We start from the raw sequence: 14,826 nt of genomic DNA on the forward strand, positions 1-14,826 counted from the left end.
GCCTCCCCGTGACCTTCGGCACACGCGACAACTACCGCACCGAGCTCATCGACTTCGACATCGCCCACATCGGCCTCCCATACAACGCCATCCTTGGGTACCCAGCTCTAGCCCAGTTCATGGCAGCAACCCATCCGACTTACAACCTCATGAAGATGCCGGGGAGCGAGGGTGTCCTCACCATCAAGGGGGACGCCAAGGAAGCCTTGATGATGCTCAAGCTCGCCCTCAAGCTCGCCGCAGCAACAGCAGTAGAGCAAGCTCAGCAGGACGACGCTCTCGAACCCCCAAAGGCCTCGGCAAGCGATCAAGCGTCGGGGGCTCCACCACCTCAGGAGGCACCCCAACTTCCGAAAGACGCAAGCTTCATCAGCACGCCTACCCCCGTCGAGCACCCGGTATAATTCGTCAGCACAGTGTTACGGGACGCAAGAGCACGGTACCCCATGCCTCAGAAGCTCCTGCTCGTGCTCCTGGTATCCTCACGAAAGCCGCGACACTACTTTCAAGGCCACCCCATCAAGGTCGTCTCAGCCTACCCATTGGAGAGAGTGCTCAGGAGCCCCAACTCTGCTGGAAGGGTCACTGAGTGGAACATCAAGTTGCAAGCATTCCAATTGGAGTTCGGCACTACCAGGGTCGTCAAGGGAGCCGCACTCGCTGATTTCGTGGCAGAATGGATAGACGCCCCGGCGCTTGAAGTAGGCGAAGACCGGTCCCTCTCGCCAGGAAGTGAGGTGCCTGACGGCTGGGTCATGTATTTCGATGGTGCCTTCGCGCCAGGGTGCGGGGGCTGGAGCAGTGCTCATCTCGCCCACTCAGGACAAGCTCTACTATGTCGTGCAGCTCTGCTTCTAGCAGGGCGAGAAGGTCTCCAACAACATTGCAGAATACGAAGGCCTCATAGCCGGCCTGAAGGCTGCAGCGGCACTGGGGGTAGAGCATCTCATCGTCAGGGGCGACTCGCAGCTCCTCGTCAACTTCTCCAACAAGGTATACGAGCCAAGGGATGAACACATGGAAGCATACCTCGCAGAGGTGCACAAGATGGAGAAACAATTCCTAGGCCTGGAGTTGCAACACGTGCCCCGTGACACCAACAAGGAAGCCGACGACATCGCCAGAAGAGCATCCAAGCGACAACCCTAGGAGCCTGGCGTCTTCGAGGACCAGCTCTTCAAGCCATCAGCAATGCCACCGCTTTCAAGAACAGCTCAGCCTCGGGAGGAACTCCCGCAACCGCCTGCCACAGGAGCCCCGGCCTGTGGCCCGACCTCGGGAGCGCGCCTACTCTTGGCGCTCGAGCCCCAGGAGGGATGCTAGACCAAGGAATTCAAGGAATACCTGATGCAAGGGACGTTGCTGGAGAAGGAGGAGGACGCGGAGCGCATGGCCCGGCAGGCCACAACATACTGCATCCGGGACGGTGAGTTATACATGAAGCGGCCAAATGACGTTTCACTGCGTTGTATCTCCAGGGAGCAGGGGAAAGAGCTGATAGCCGACATACACGGCGGGGACTGCAGGCACCATTCGCCATCGTGAACCCTCGCCGGCAAGGCATTCCACAACGAATTCTACTGGCCTATGGCACTCAATGACGCAGCTGAGATGGTGAAGTCCTGCGAGGCCTGCCAATTCCACGCCAAGCATATCCATCAGCCAACTCAGGGCCTCCATACCATTCCACTCTCGTGGCCGTTTGCAGCGTGGGGGCTAGATATCCTGGGCCCGTTCCCTCGGGTGCCTGGGGGCTATCAATACCTCTACGTCGCAATTGACAAGTTCACTAAGTGGGCGGAGGTTGAAGCCGTCTGCACCATCCCAGCTGGCTCTGCGGTCAAGTTCATCAAGGGCCTTGTGAGCCGTTTTGGGGTCCCCAACTGCATCATCACCGATAATGGCTCGCAGTTCACTAGTAATCTCTTCAAGTCATATTGTGCTAACCTTGGAACGCAGATCTGCTATGCTTCGGTAGCGCACCCCAGGAGCAATGACCAGGCCGAACATGCCGATGCGGAGGTCCTGAGGGGCCTCAAGACCAGGACCTTCAAGAAGAATCTTGAGGCCTGCGGCAGGGGCTGGCATGATGAGCTGCAGTCCGTGTTGTGTTCCATCCGCACCACCACCACCAAGCCGACGGGCGAGACCCCGTTCTTCCTCGTCTACGGAGCGGAAGTAGTCCTCCCTCACGAAGTCAGGCATCGCTCCGCATGGGTCCTGGCATTTGATGAAACGCAGCAGGACGCCAGGCGGGGGATGGACCTCATGCTGGGGGAGGAACGTCACCGTGAAGCAGCACTACGGGCGGCAAGATACCAGCAGGCGCTGCGGTGGTACCACTGTTGCAGCGTCCGCTCCAGGACGCTCGAGGTGGGTGACCTCGTCCTGAGGCGGTTCCTCTCCAGGGAAGGGCTGCATAAGCTCTCACCCATATTGGAGGGCCCGTTCAAGGTCATCCATGTCTCCAGGCCTGGCGCCGCGCGCCTGGAGACACAGGACGGGGTACCCATCCAGGACACCTGGAACATTCAGCACCTCCGGAAGTTCTACCCCTGAAGAAAGGCCCAGCGCCTATGAGGAAGGCTCGGCCCCTGTGAGTAAAGGCCCAGCGCCTGTGAAGAAGGCCCAGTGCCTATGAAGATCGCTGCCCGTGATATTCTCACGTAATAACGAGTGGGGCTGTCCACGCCCCGGAGTCGCAGGAGTGCCGCCTTGGGCCTCGGGGGCTCCCTCCCACGTCTTAGTGGCAGCACTTAGCTCCGCGCTGGTGAGATGACGTCGAAGACTAGACTAGGTGCCGGACGCGGCTTTTCATTTGCTTTCCGAAGTTGGCTTGCCCCTCTTTAATTGAAATTTGCTTTTTTGGTATCTCTTGCTGGTCTCGCCCTTTCGCTTTCTGCCTTCATTTCTTTGGTCGGCTTGTACTCTCTCTCGCATTCCTCGCGAGGGGGCTGAACAGGTACCTTCGTGAGCTTCCTTCTTCTGTTTTTCGTGAGGTACCCTCGTTCGAGCCCACAAGCTGGAGCACCTCTCTCTCTCAATCTGTTCCCCTCGGGTATCGCGATACGAAGCGCTGGGTCAAGGCCAGCGGCGCCCGCGACCAAGCCTCGGGAGAACGATAAACTTCTTGACGAATTTTTTGCAGTTCCTAAGCGCCTATCAGGTCAAGGAAGCCTCGACAGGCACCGGGAAGCAAGCAACCGCCTCGTGAGGAGGAGGCTACTCCGAACAAGTCAAGCTAAGTTATCCCTACGCAAAGCGACGAAGTTGCGACACAACACAGGAGCAATGAACATATCATAGTGATTGAGATCATAGTTTGATACACGCCCCTCTGGGGCCCATTCTGGTTTCTTTTTGATGTAGGAAGGAAAGGAAGAACAAAATAAAAGCGGTGTCTGCCCCTACAGCGGTTCACGGGGGTAGGCTCCCGGTGCCGTCCTGAGCTTAGCCGGACCCCTCCTCGCGCTTCACGGAGGCGGGGCGATGAGACGACCCACTGCCGCACTCAAAGCGGGCGTGGCGGTGTGGCGGCTGGTTGTAACCGCCGCTGCTGGGGCTGTCGCTGGAGGAAGAGCGGTCGTAGCTGGACGAGACGTGGTCGACCCCAAGGGCGGGTTCACCCTCGTCCTCATCACGACCATCGCCAAGGCCGAGCACCTCCTCGCCATCGTTGACCTCGGGGAAGCACCCGACGCGGCGACCATCTTCCCCAAACAACCTCACATAGAGGGTCGCGTCACCGTCATAGTTGAAGTGGAGGATGCACCGCCTGCCCAGGCCGCGCGTGGGGGCAAACGTATGCCAGCCACGGGCTAGGGCTATGTTGCCCGCAACGGAGACCTTGACCGCGACCCAGGAAGCCCTGCTGCAGCAGTCATCCGCCTGCAGCCAGAGCCCGCCTAGACCAAAGGCTGGTAGCTCATCGGCGAAGAAATGTGGGAGCTGAAGCCAGTTGCCTGCCGGGTTCTCTGACCAGATGACGAACTCCGGTAGCACCTCCGCCGAGTGGAAGCTCGGACGGGGAGGCCGCACGACCACGACACATCTCCCTTCATCGACAGGACCGCCGCGACCGGAGCGGCCCCTGCCACACGAAGAGGCGCCGCCATGGTTGTGTGGGGCCGTGGCGGGGATCGCGGAGTGCTTGCAGGGACGACCACGTCCACGCTTGGGCGCCGGAGAGCCGGGCCCCTCGCGAGGGGCCTTCCCTTTCTCCACGGCGGAGAACCTCTTCGATGGCGCCATTGGTGTTGCAACTGACGATGGAGCAAAGAGCAAGAAGCAAGCGAAATGGGAAGAGATGGGCGATGGGGGCTCTGCCCCCCTCCCATTTATAGCCAAGGGAAGGCCAACCGCCGGCCTCCATGATCTAAGGTAATAATGATGGTTTTTCCTTGCATGTAGTAGGGACTTGTCAAGTCGGGCAGTTGCCGAGGCAGCGTGGGGAAGCGGAGACGCACACGTCCAATCAACCGCCACCCGTCGACCAAGGTCGCAGGCTATTGGGGCCTGTGGCACTCCGCACTTGCCCCTTTGGCTTCGCCTCGAGGCCAAGACCGAGCGCGCCTTGGGCCCGGGGGCTACTGTCAGCGTTCTGGGAACGGGGGTCCCCAGACTTGCCTGCCTGCGGCCCACGGCGTGGCTCTGCGAGCGGGCCCGTGCGGCCCATCTTCACCAGCAAGGACTCAAGACCCTTGCGAGGCGGACGACACAAGACCTCCTCAGGAGCGGCCTCACCAGGCTGGCTTGCGAGGGGCGGAGATTTCAAGGCCAGGCGAGCCTTGCGAGGTTCTAGTGACGTGAGCCATGACGACCAAGGCCAGGCGGGCGCCAGCACGCACAGTGTCCTTGTTTCCTCTTTGGTGCTCAGGAAGCAGGCGTAGGCGCAGAGTACTGAGGCGTCAAGCAAAGGTTTCCATATCAGTGCAACAAGACCAAGACTAGAAGGATGGCAAGACGGAGGTCACCGTGGAGCCCAAGACGGCGTCACCACCAGAGCCTTTTGTAGGTGAAGACTGCTTTTGTCAGGATAAGCTGTACTAGCTATCCCCTTTCGAATTGTCCGTTGTTGGCTCCCTTCCCGCTCAATATTTGGGGAGAGGACCAGGACCTCTATAACTAGGACTAGCCACCACCGTAGCTAAAAAAGAAAAGAGGGGATCAATCGATCGGTCGGACCAAGAGAGACCAGATCAACCACAAGTTCACCAAGCACAAGAACACCTCTCCTCAGGAGGCTGTTCTTCCCCTTGTACTATTCATCCTCAGCCCAAGAGGCAATCCACCACACCAACGTGGAGTAGGGTATTACACCACAACGGTGGCCCGAACCAGTATAAATCTTGTGTCCTTTGTGTCGTGAGTTCGTCGAGTTAGCCCGTAAGATCTTAGTAAAGCTAGGACGTGGATCGGTAGGGGGGAGATCTTCACACGCACCCCAGTGTTTCAACCTTGAGGGTTTTGCCGGAACCCGTGATAAGCTCATTCATGGACTCGCTGTTCCAAGAACATCGAGGCATGTAGTGGAAGGTAAGCTTTGTTAAAAACTCAAGCTCAGGGGCACCGAGCCCCATCCTGGGTTCCACTGATCAAAGCTCACCAGCGTGCCATCACAGAAAAAACGCCGGTAAGATTGGAACACACGACTACGGTCGAAAGTTGTCCGGAACCTGACGAAGAAATCAGCCGGTGGCAGACAGACTTCGATGAGGAAGTCACTTATTTGGATGCCGTGCGCAATGCCAAGAGCTTTGACAAGGTCGTCTGGTGAGATGGGAGGCCAGTCGCCGTTGAAGGTTACCATTAGCCCTTTGCCAGCGAACTGGTCGTCAAGCGCCGCCATGCTACTGTTGAGCGACAGCACGCAGCGCCTGAAGGCAGGACGGACCTCAGGATCTCTGGCTTGGAGATCCGCGTTGACCGGAGACGTGATAGTGCGCTTGAGTACATGGAGTACAGGAGGGGGATTTGGGGGAACTGGAGTAGGAATCGAGATTCCAGAGGTGGGGGAGGGGCGGGAGATTGGGGATGAAAATGTAGCATGAATTTCGAACATGCGCCAATATGCTCTCGGCACGCAAGCGCACGAAAACACCGGTGGCGCCCACATGTCGGTGTGCAAGAGTCCCAATTCTTTTTTTGAGAGCCTGGCCTTTTTTAGGATCTTTTGAGAGCCCGGCCTGAGAGTCATAATTGACCTATTTGGCATTGCGTTAATACTCGGCCCATACTCAACGACACCTCACTGGCCCGAACAAGTGTACATCATCGAAAAGACACTGAGCTCAAATTATAACTTGAAAAAAGGAGATATACTCTGAACACTGGAGAATGGTGATGCCCTCATTTAGCCCACCAGCAGATCGAGACAATAAACAGTTCGAAACAACGATATATACAACATTCAAACACTGACTAGTGACTACTATTGACATAAACAACAAGACTTGATAGTTCATAAGAAGTCTTGCTACACCACCAAAATGCACCCATCTCCAGCGCTCAGACTCTCGTGATCCAGACGAGAATGACATTCTAAATAGAGGAAACTATTACATAGTAAGAGTGACATAGACGAGGATGACCAAATGACAAGGAATATGCATAACAAAAGAGAGAACTACCCATCCAAAACAAACAGCAAAGATAATAAGTCATTCGAAGAGGGATGATCCAACACCATCATAATTTGCAGCCCTGCTTCAGCCACCAGTGATCCGGAGACACCAGTACTCCACCCTGCTTCAACCTTTGTCATTCTCACCTTCTTTTGGCTGCAGGTTGTATCGTTGACATATAGGGGAGTTTGCTCCCGAACTCCTAGGGCTCGCCGTGTAGACACAGTTTTCCATAGCAAACAGAGCCTCTCTGCCATCAAGGTCCTTGCCAACGGTGATCTCCTGGTTAATCGGATAATTGAGTCCGAGAAATAGAGAGTGTGAACCAAGGTTGTTTACCCGCCTCCAACTCAAAAATCCTGAAGGCCCCAACAAGTTGGTATCCTGCTCATAGACGTAACAGCCACTGTCCGGATACTCACGTATTTCATGGTGCTTGTATATAGTGGGGATTTTGCAATATAACTTTTCCGACTCATGTGTCCGAATGATCATCAGTCGTTTGCTGTCATCTGATCGAGGAGGAACCAGTTGTGCTTCCCTGTTTTTGGAAAAGGTGGTGTGATTACAAAGGGCAATAACTGTAGGGACACTGCATCATATCAAAAAGGACAGGCATTGTTAATGTAAGATTAGCATTGTTTAGAGTATGAGTAGGATCGGCACTATTAATGTAAGATCAACATTGATATGTCCCTGTTGGAATTGGGAGGAAAATACAGGGAAATGCATACTGGGTTCGAAAATATAGAAGTGCCATGCATGGTTATACTCATGTTATCTCACAATCGATTCTTCACAGGAAACTACCATGTCATGCATGTTATGTAATCATGTTCTGTCCTCACAAACAAATTCTTCAAGGAAACTAACAAACCATGCATTGTTATATACTCATGTTCTGTGGGCAAAATTCTTGTGAGCATATTATTCTAGCCATTGATTGTTGAAGGGAGAATATAGGTATGTACACATGGTAAGCATTACATGATTTCACTACTTCCAAATACAGAGTTCTCCATATGCACATTTACTTCCCTAATGTATGGTTAGATGAAACCAACAGTGTGATGCATGTTTATACATCATGAAAATGAGGACAGTAACATGGCCATTGATACACACTCATATTTAGTAGTATATAGATTACTATAAAATAAGGAGAATGTCAATATCTTCCTAACCATTTGATTATTTAGGGGTACAAATTGGCTGTAATGACATGGTCACAATCACATGAATTAACTCATTCAAAATATAGCTGATTTACGGCGTCTCTAATACATTGCCATAGTTCTACTCAAAACTGCTCAAACAGGGATATGCCAATCATCACAAAAAGTTCAAACAGTGTCATGGCGTCATCATTAACATCAGGCGGAAACAACTTACACGCGTCGTCCCAGCAATATCTAGTGCCATCTGCTTTGTCGATCGCATAGATGATGCCATTGTGTTCAATAGCATCACAGAAGTGTGTATTAGCTTTGACGATGATACACTGCGAGCTGAGTAGTCTCCACCTAAAGAAGGCACCGACATAAAGATAGGCGAGTCTGTGGTCGAACAAGGCAATTATCTTGAAGTCTGCGTAATCCGCATGTCATGTCGGCACTTGGCAGATTACAATCTTCTTCAAAACAAGGTCCGTCCAACTGACGTGGTAATCTAGATGACTTGGACCGCGATGGTAAAACTCTATATAATCCAATGGAGGAAGGATAATCTTATGGGAGGTCTCGAAGTTCACGAGCACCAACTTTTTCCCATCTTCTCTGACGGCAGCCATCCAGTGGGAGTTCATGTCTACCTAGTACATACCTACCAAGAAGTTTCCTGCGATGGTGATCGGATCAAAGTCGAGGGAAATGATGTACGGCAACCCACTACATACCTACAAAGAAGTTTTGGCTAATGGAGATCGTATTGAAGTCGAGGGGCATCATGTACACCTCCGTATCATGGTGAGAAAATCTTGCAAGACCAGATAGCAGCAAGCAGGGTGTCTTGAAAAGCTTAGGCCTCGCTTCGACAATGGCCAAGTGCATGTCCCTCGAGCATGCAGCCAGCCGCAGGGCGCTCAACATATCCATACACGAGCAACAGAGGTCGAGGATGTCACTGGGGAGATTGCTCCAATCGCGGCTCATATGGATGCTGTGAGGTTCGCGTTTGGCCATGGTGGAGTTTGGAAGGTGGGGTTTTGGGGGGCTTGATTTAGGGGGAGAAGGCACTCAGTGCTGGAGCGGCTAGCGAGGGAATAGCGGTACTGGGGGAGGCGAGCGAGGCGTGGCTACGCGGAGGCACAATGATATAATGAAGAGTGACCTTAGGATCTCCGGCAAGACGGAGATGGAGATAGCGTGGTGCTAGGGGAGAGGGAGACAAGGCGAGGAATGCTATACAGCGGCAGTGACAGTGGCTGCACAGTGCATAAGGTGAGGCTGACTTTGGTAACCCGAACACACTGCCTGGACTGGTGTCACCTCGGGCGCAGGGTCTTGTCAGTTCACTGTGAGGACTGGATGAATAATATTTTGAATATCAAGTGTACCATAGTTGTACTACTACTAGTAGTAGGAGTAGTAGGAACATGAGTAGTACTGTATAGCGGAAATAGGTCTCCCATGCTAGCATGCCTCTGGGTTCACTTCATCATCCAGGTATCATCCACATTGCGAGCAGAACCAAATTCTCATGCATGCGGAAGCGCGAAGAAGGCCTTTTCTTTTTTGAGGATAAACACATATTCCTTAACTAGAGAATGTTGTGTCTCCCACGCATGCGCCAATTGTTGGGGAACGTTGCGGAAAACAAAATTTTCCTATGGTTTCACCAAGATCCATCTATGAGTTCATCTAGCAGCGAGTGATTGGATGCATCTACATACCTTTGTAGATCGCGTGCGGAAGCGTTCAAAGAACGGGGTTGATGTAGTCGAACACGACGTGATCCAAATTACCGATGACCAAGTGGCGAACGGACGGCACCTCCGCGTTCAACACACGTACGGAGCGGATGACGTCTCCTCCTTTCTTGATCCAGCAAGGGGGAAGGAGAGGTTGATGAAGATCCAGCAGCACGACGGCGTGGTGGTGGATGCAGGGCGTCACAGTAGCAAGGCTTTGCCGTGTACTACGAGGGAGAGATGTAACAGGGGAGAGGGAAGCACCAAAGGCTGAGGTATGAAGTCCTCCCTCTCCTCAACTATATATAGGAGGGCCAAGGGGGGGTGCGCCAGCCTAGGAGATCCAATCTCCTAGGGGCGGCGGCCAAGGGGAGGTTTCCCTCCCCCCCAAGGCACCTAGAGGTGCCTTCCACCATTGGGACTCTTCCCTTTTGTGGAAACCTAGGCGCATGGGCTTTTGGGGCTGGTGCCCTTGGCCCATGCAGGCCAAGGCGCACCCCCTACAGCCCATGTGGCCCCCCGGGACAGGTGGCCCCACCCGGTGGGCCCCCGGGACCCTTCCGGTGGTCCCGGTACAATACCGATGACCCCGAAACTTGTCCCGATGGCCGAAACTGCACTTCCTATATATAATTCTTTACCTCCGGACCATTCCGGAACTCCTCGTGACGTCCGGGATCTCATGCGGGACTCCGAACAACATTCGGGTTACTGCATATACATATCTTCACAACCCTAGCGTCACCGAACCTTAAGTGTGTAGACCCTACGGGTTCGGGAGACATGCAGACATGACCGGGACGACTCTCCGGTCAATAACCAACAGCGGGATCTGGATACCCATGTTGGCTCCCACATGCTCCACGATGATCTCATCGAATGAACCACGATGTCGAGGATTTAATCAACCCCGCATACAATTCCCTTTGTCAATCGGTATGTTACTTGCCCGAGACTCGATCGTCGGTATCCCAATACCTTGTTCAGTCTCGTTACCGGCAAGTCACTTTACTCGTACCGTAATGCATGATCCCGTGATCAACCACTTGGTCATCTTGAGCTCATAATGATGATGCATTACCGAGTGGGCCCAGTGATACCTCTCCGTTATATGGAGTGACAAATCCCAGTCTCGATCCGTGTCAACCCAACAGACACTTTCGGAAATACCTGTAGTGCACCTTTATAGTCACCCAGTTACGTTGTGACGTTTGATACACCCAAAGCACTCTTGCAGTATCCGGGAGTGACACGATCTCAGGGTCAAAGGAAAAGATACTTGACATTGGAAAAGCTCTAGAAAACGAACTACACGATCTTGTGCTATGCTTAGGATTAGGTCTTGTCCATCACATCATTCTCCTAATGATGTGATCCCGTTATCAATGACATCCAATGTCCATAGCTAGGAAACCATGACTATCTGTTGATCAACGAGCTAGCCAACTAGAGGCTTACTAGGGACATATTATGGTCTATGTATTCACACGTGTATTATGATTTCCGGATAATACAGTTATAGCATGAATAAAGACAATTATCATGAACAAAGAAATATAATAATAATACTTTTATTATTGCCTCTAGGGCATATTTCCAACACCAATATCCATCCGAACCAGCTACTACACATTTTTTTATTCGTTTGCATAGGTCCCACCTATGAGGAGGGGTGCAGAAATAAAAAGGAATCATAAAATGTCTCGCCACGGTGATTCAAAAGAGTGACCTCAACTAGCCAGTGGCACATGTAGCGCTAGAAGGATGGACACGTATAGGGATAGGTACCACTCCTCAGTCTACCTATGAGGAGGGGTGCAGAAATAAAAAGGAATCATAAAATGTCTCGCCACGGTGATTCAAAAGAGTGACCTCAACTAGCCAGTGGCACATGTAGCGCTAGAAGGATGGACACGTATAGGGATAGGTACCACTCCTCAGTCTACCCATGTAGCCTTTTAGTTCAGTCTACCTAGCCGTCTAATCAACTGCCTGCAGACCACTTCTCCCATTTACTTCTCCATCGGGAACCGATTTTCCTTGACTTCTTCACTACTCCTTCATCTTCATTTGCATCCAAATCACACTGCATTCACATTGTTTTAACCTCTTCACATCCTCCTAGAGTAATTCCGAAGCCCCTTTAAATAACCATCTTCTTCAGTTAGACTAGCCATCTAATCCTAATTCTCCAAACCATAGCCCTCTGGTCCAGCGGTTCCAAATGGCGAAAGAGATCGAGATGCAGGTTTTTAGCGTCCAACATGTCCTCGTCAAAGGCTCATTGAGCATAGTTTCCACAGTCACCGACCACTCAAGGGTTGTTTGGAAGTGGATCAACAATGTATCCAACTCCCTCCAAAAGGTGGAGATGAAGGTCATCGGTCTCGACGCAGAGTACACAGAGCATGCCACTAGGAAGATCCAACGCGCCGCCGTCCTTCAGCTGTGCCTCTCGAAGATGATGTTTTGGTGTACCACATCATACACGCGCTCTCCATACCAGGTGAGCTTCACGATTTCTTGTCTCGGGAGGACATATACTTCTGTGGGGCAGCCATCGTAGGGGACAAGCATAAGTTGGAGCCGTACAACCTTGATTTGAAAAGCATCACTGACGTACAAACCAAAATAAAAATTCCTGTAGAAGATTGTGATAAACCGACACCATCCCTATTCGACATAGAAAATTTTGTGCTTGGAACAAATCTTCAGAAGGGTGATGAGACGCTGGCATTAAGGTCGTCTGGATGGGAGAATTATCCCTTGACGTACGAGCGGATAAAATATGCTGCCCTCGATGCCCGTGTGAGTTTCGAGATAGCTACAAGGTCTAGAGAGCTTGTTGCGAAGCCGTCTCCCATAGAAAATGAGAACAAGAAGAAGAAGCTGCACCGGCAGTAGGGCATTGTGGATGGATGAACTATTTCCTCTCTTGTAAAAAAATTATTCCTTCTCTGTGTCTATTGATATAGATGGACTGTTTCGATGGTGTGCATGTCTTTGAAACAAGTAGTAGCGTGGGTCCGCTTGACTATAAGGAACTATTTATCCCCCTAGCTTTCTCTACTACTACTCCTTCCAGTGATCGGTATGTAATGCATGTGTCCGTAGACATGACAGCTTGTCCATGGAAGTTCAACTACGGCGACCATCACGTTTCATCCACTGCCACTCGTGATTCCCACGACACCGCTCCAACCCACGGAACCACGTCCCCCGACGTGCGCCTCACCCTTCTCGGTCGCACCGCCCCTCTGCCTTTGTGTGCTTGACATGTGGGCCACCTGAAATGCAATGAGCATCAAGTTTCTACCACAGCCACACGTGATTCCCACGACGCCGCTCGAACCCATGACACCACACGTCCCCCGACCTGCAGCTCACCCCTCTCGGCCCCACTGCCCCTCTGCCTTTGGGAGCAATACATGTGGACTAGCCACCTATCGGGTCCACATGTTATTGACTCAAAGGCAGGTGTAGTAAGGCGCTGAAGCTCAGTCCCGAGGGCCCCGAGAGGGAAATGTAACTCCTGCGCTAGGCCTTGTGGTGCTACCGCTGCATGAACTCATGCCAAACTTGAGATTTGTTTCTTTACTATACATGCATGCAACGATTTAATGGACATTGTAATCTCAACATGTGATGGGGAGCTCTAAATTTGAATTTGAAACTTATAAAACAAAAAAAATTCAAAACAGATAAATTGGGATGGAGGGAGTATACCGTAGGATGTGTCCCATATGAAACACGTCCCCTAGTTTGTCACCACGAAGATGCGGTTAGAAAGGAGCACATCATCTTCGTACTCGTACGGCAACAAATCGGTCGTAGACAGCATGGTCCACCTTTGACTGCCATGTGCAAGGTTCGTGCTATCTTCTTCAATCTCACCGTGGTTCCATCATACCAATTCAGGTGGTGGCCCGTTGCATGGCTAATCCCAATGTTGGACAAAGGTTCTACGAGAATGGTGTCACCGTTGTAAATGTTGTGCAAATTGATGTTGGTACCCTCCTATACATATGCAAGCCAATCTCCACTCGCACCGAGCCTAACCTGTGAAACAGTGGGCAGGGGGAGAATTAGGAAATGGACACAGAAGTAGTCTTTAGAATGCATTTACTACGTGATCAAACTCATCTTACTTGCTCATCGGACAAAATCCGAGTGCCCCTCAACGTCGGCATCTCAAGGGGCGTCAACTTGCAATGACAGCCACGCCGTGCTGGAGAGACCCCCAAGGAGACATCCTCGTGCGTTGCATGGAACATCAAGATGCATTTGTATGAGTAGTTTATCTTGTGAGAGAAAAGGATGAACGAGGTGTTGGGGATATTACTACTGGACATAAACCGGCCAGGAGTAGCCGGATTAGCTTTATGAAGATTAGAAGCCCATGAAGACGTAAGAATGATGGCGCTTTATGAAGGCCCAAGGCCCAGAGGCGAGTTAAGGCCTATAGATGTAAATCGACCTTATATGTAACTTGCATTGTAAGATAGAAAGTGTAGAAACCGAACCGGACACGTTTATGATCCGGCTTCAGGACTCTGTAAACCGGCGGGCGTCAACCTATGTATATAAAGGGACGACCCGGCAGCGGTTTAGGGACAACAGACAACAACTCGAGATCCAGTCAAAGAGGATTCGCTCCCTGGTCATCGAAACCCTAGCAATACCAATCACAACTAGACGTAGGCTTTCACCTTCATCGAAGGGGCCGAACTAGTATAAACTCCCCATGTCCCCTTGTCCGGTTTAACCCCTTTAAGCTAACCCATTGCGATGACTCCACGACTAAGTCCTTTCACTAGGACATCTGCCGTGACAAACCCATGACAGTTGGCGCCCACCGTGGGGCTATCGCACGATGGTTTCGAGTTCTTAAAGGGCAGCTTTGATGGACTCAAGGGATACGCTGTGGGACGGATGACGAAGAGTCGTCGCGGCAAGCTCTACATCGACAACGCAGGATGGGGCCCCGAGGCTGATACGGGTACCGGGTCCCCTTTGGTGGGATTCACATCTTCATCGACAAGATTGGCAAACCGGGCCCTGAGCCGGACACCTGCACCGACATCATCGAGATGGCTCAGCGTGCGAGCCCTTCCCCGGTTCAGCCCATGGCAAAGCATGTTTTCATAGGTGTCATCCATGGAGCAGAATATGAGGACGGACGGACATCCGATGGAGAAACCGCCGTCTGCTCCGATGACGAGTCTTTTAGAGAGACCGAATCGCTCTATCAGTTGCAGGATGGCCAGATTAGCGGAGGTTCTGAGGGCAACAGTA

This window comes from Triticum urartu, chromosome 5A (assembly GCF_056163025.1).
Source record: "Triticum urartu cultivar PI428250 chromosome 5A, HENAU_Tu73, whole genome shotgun sequence".
In the NCBI taxonomy this organism is placed as follows: Eukaryota; Viridiplantae; Streptophyta; class Magnoliopsida; order Poales; family Poaceae; genus Triticum; species Triticum urartu.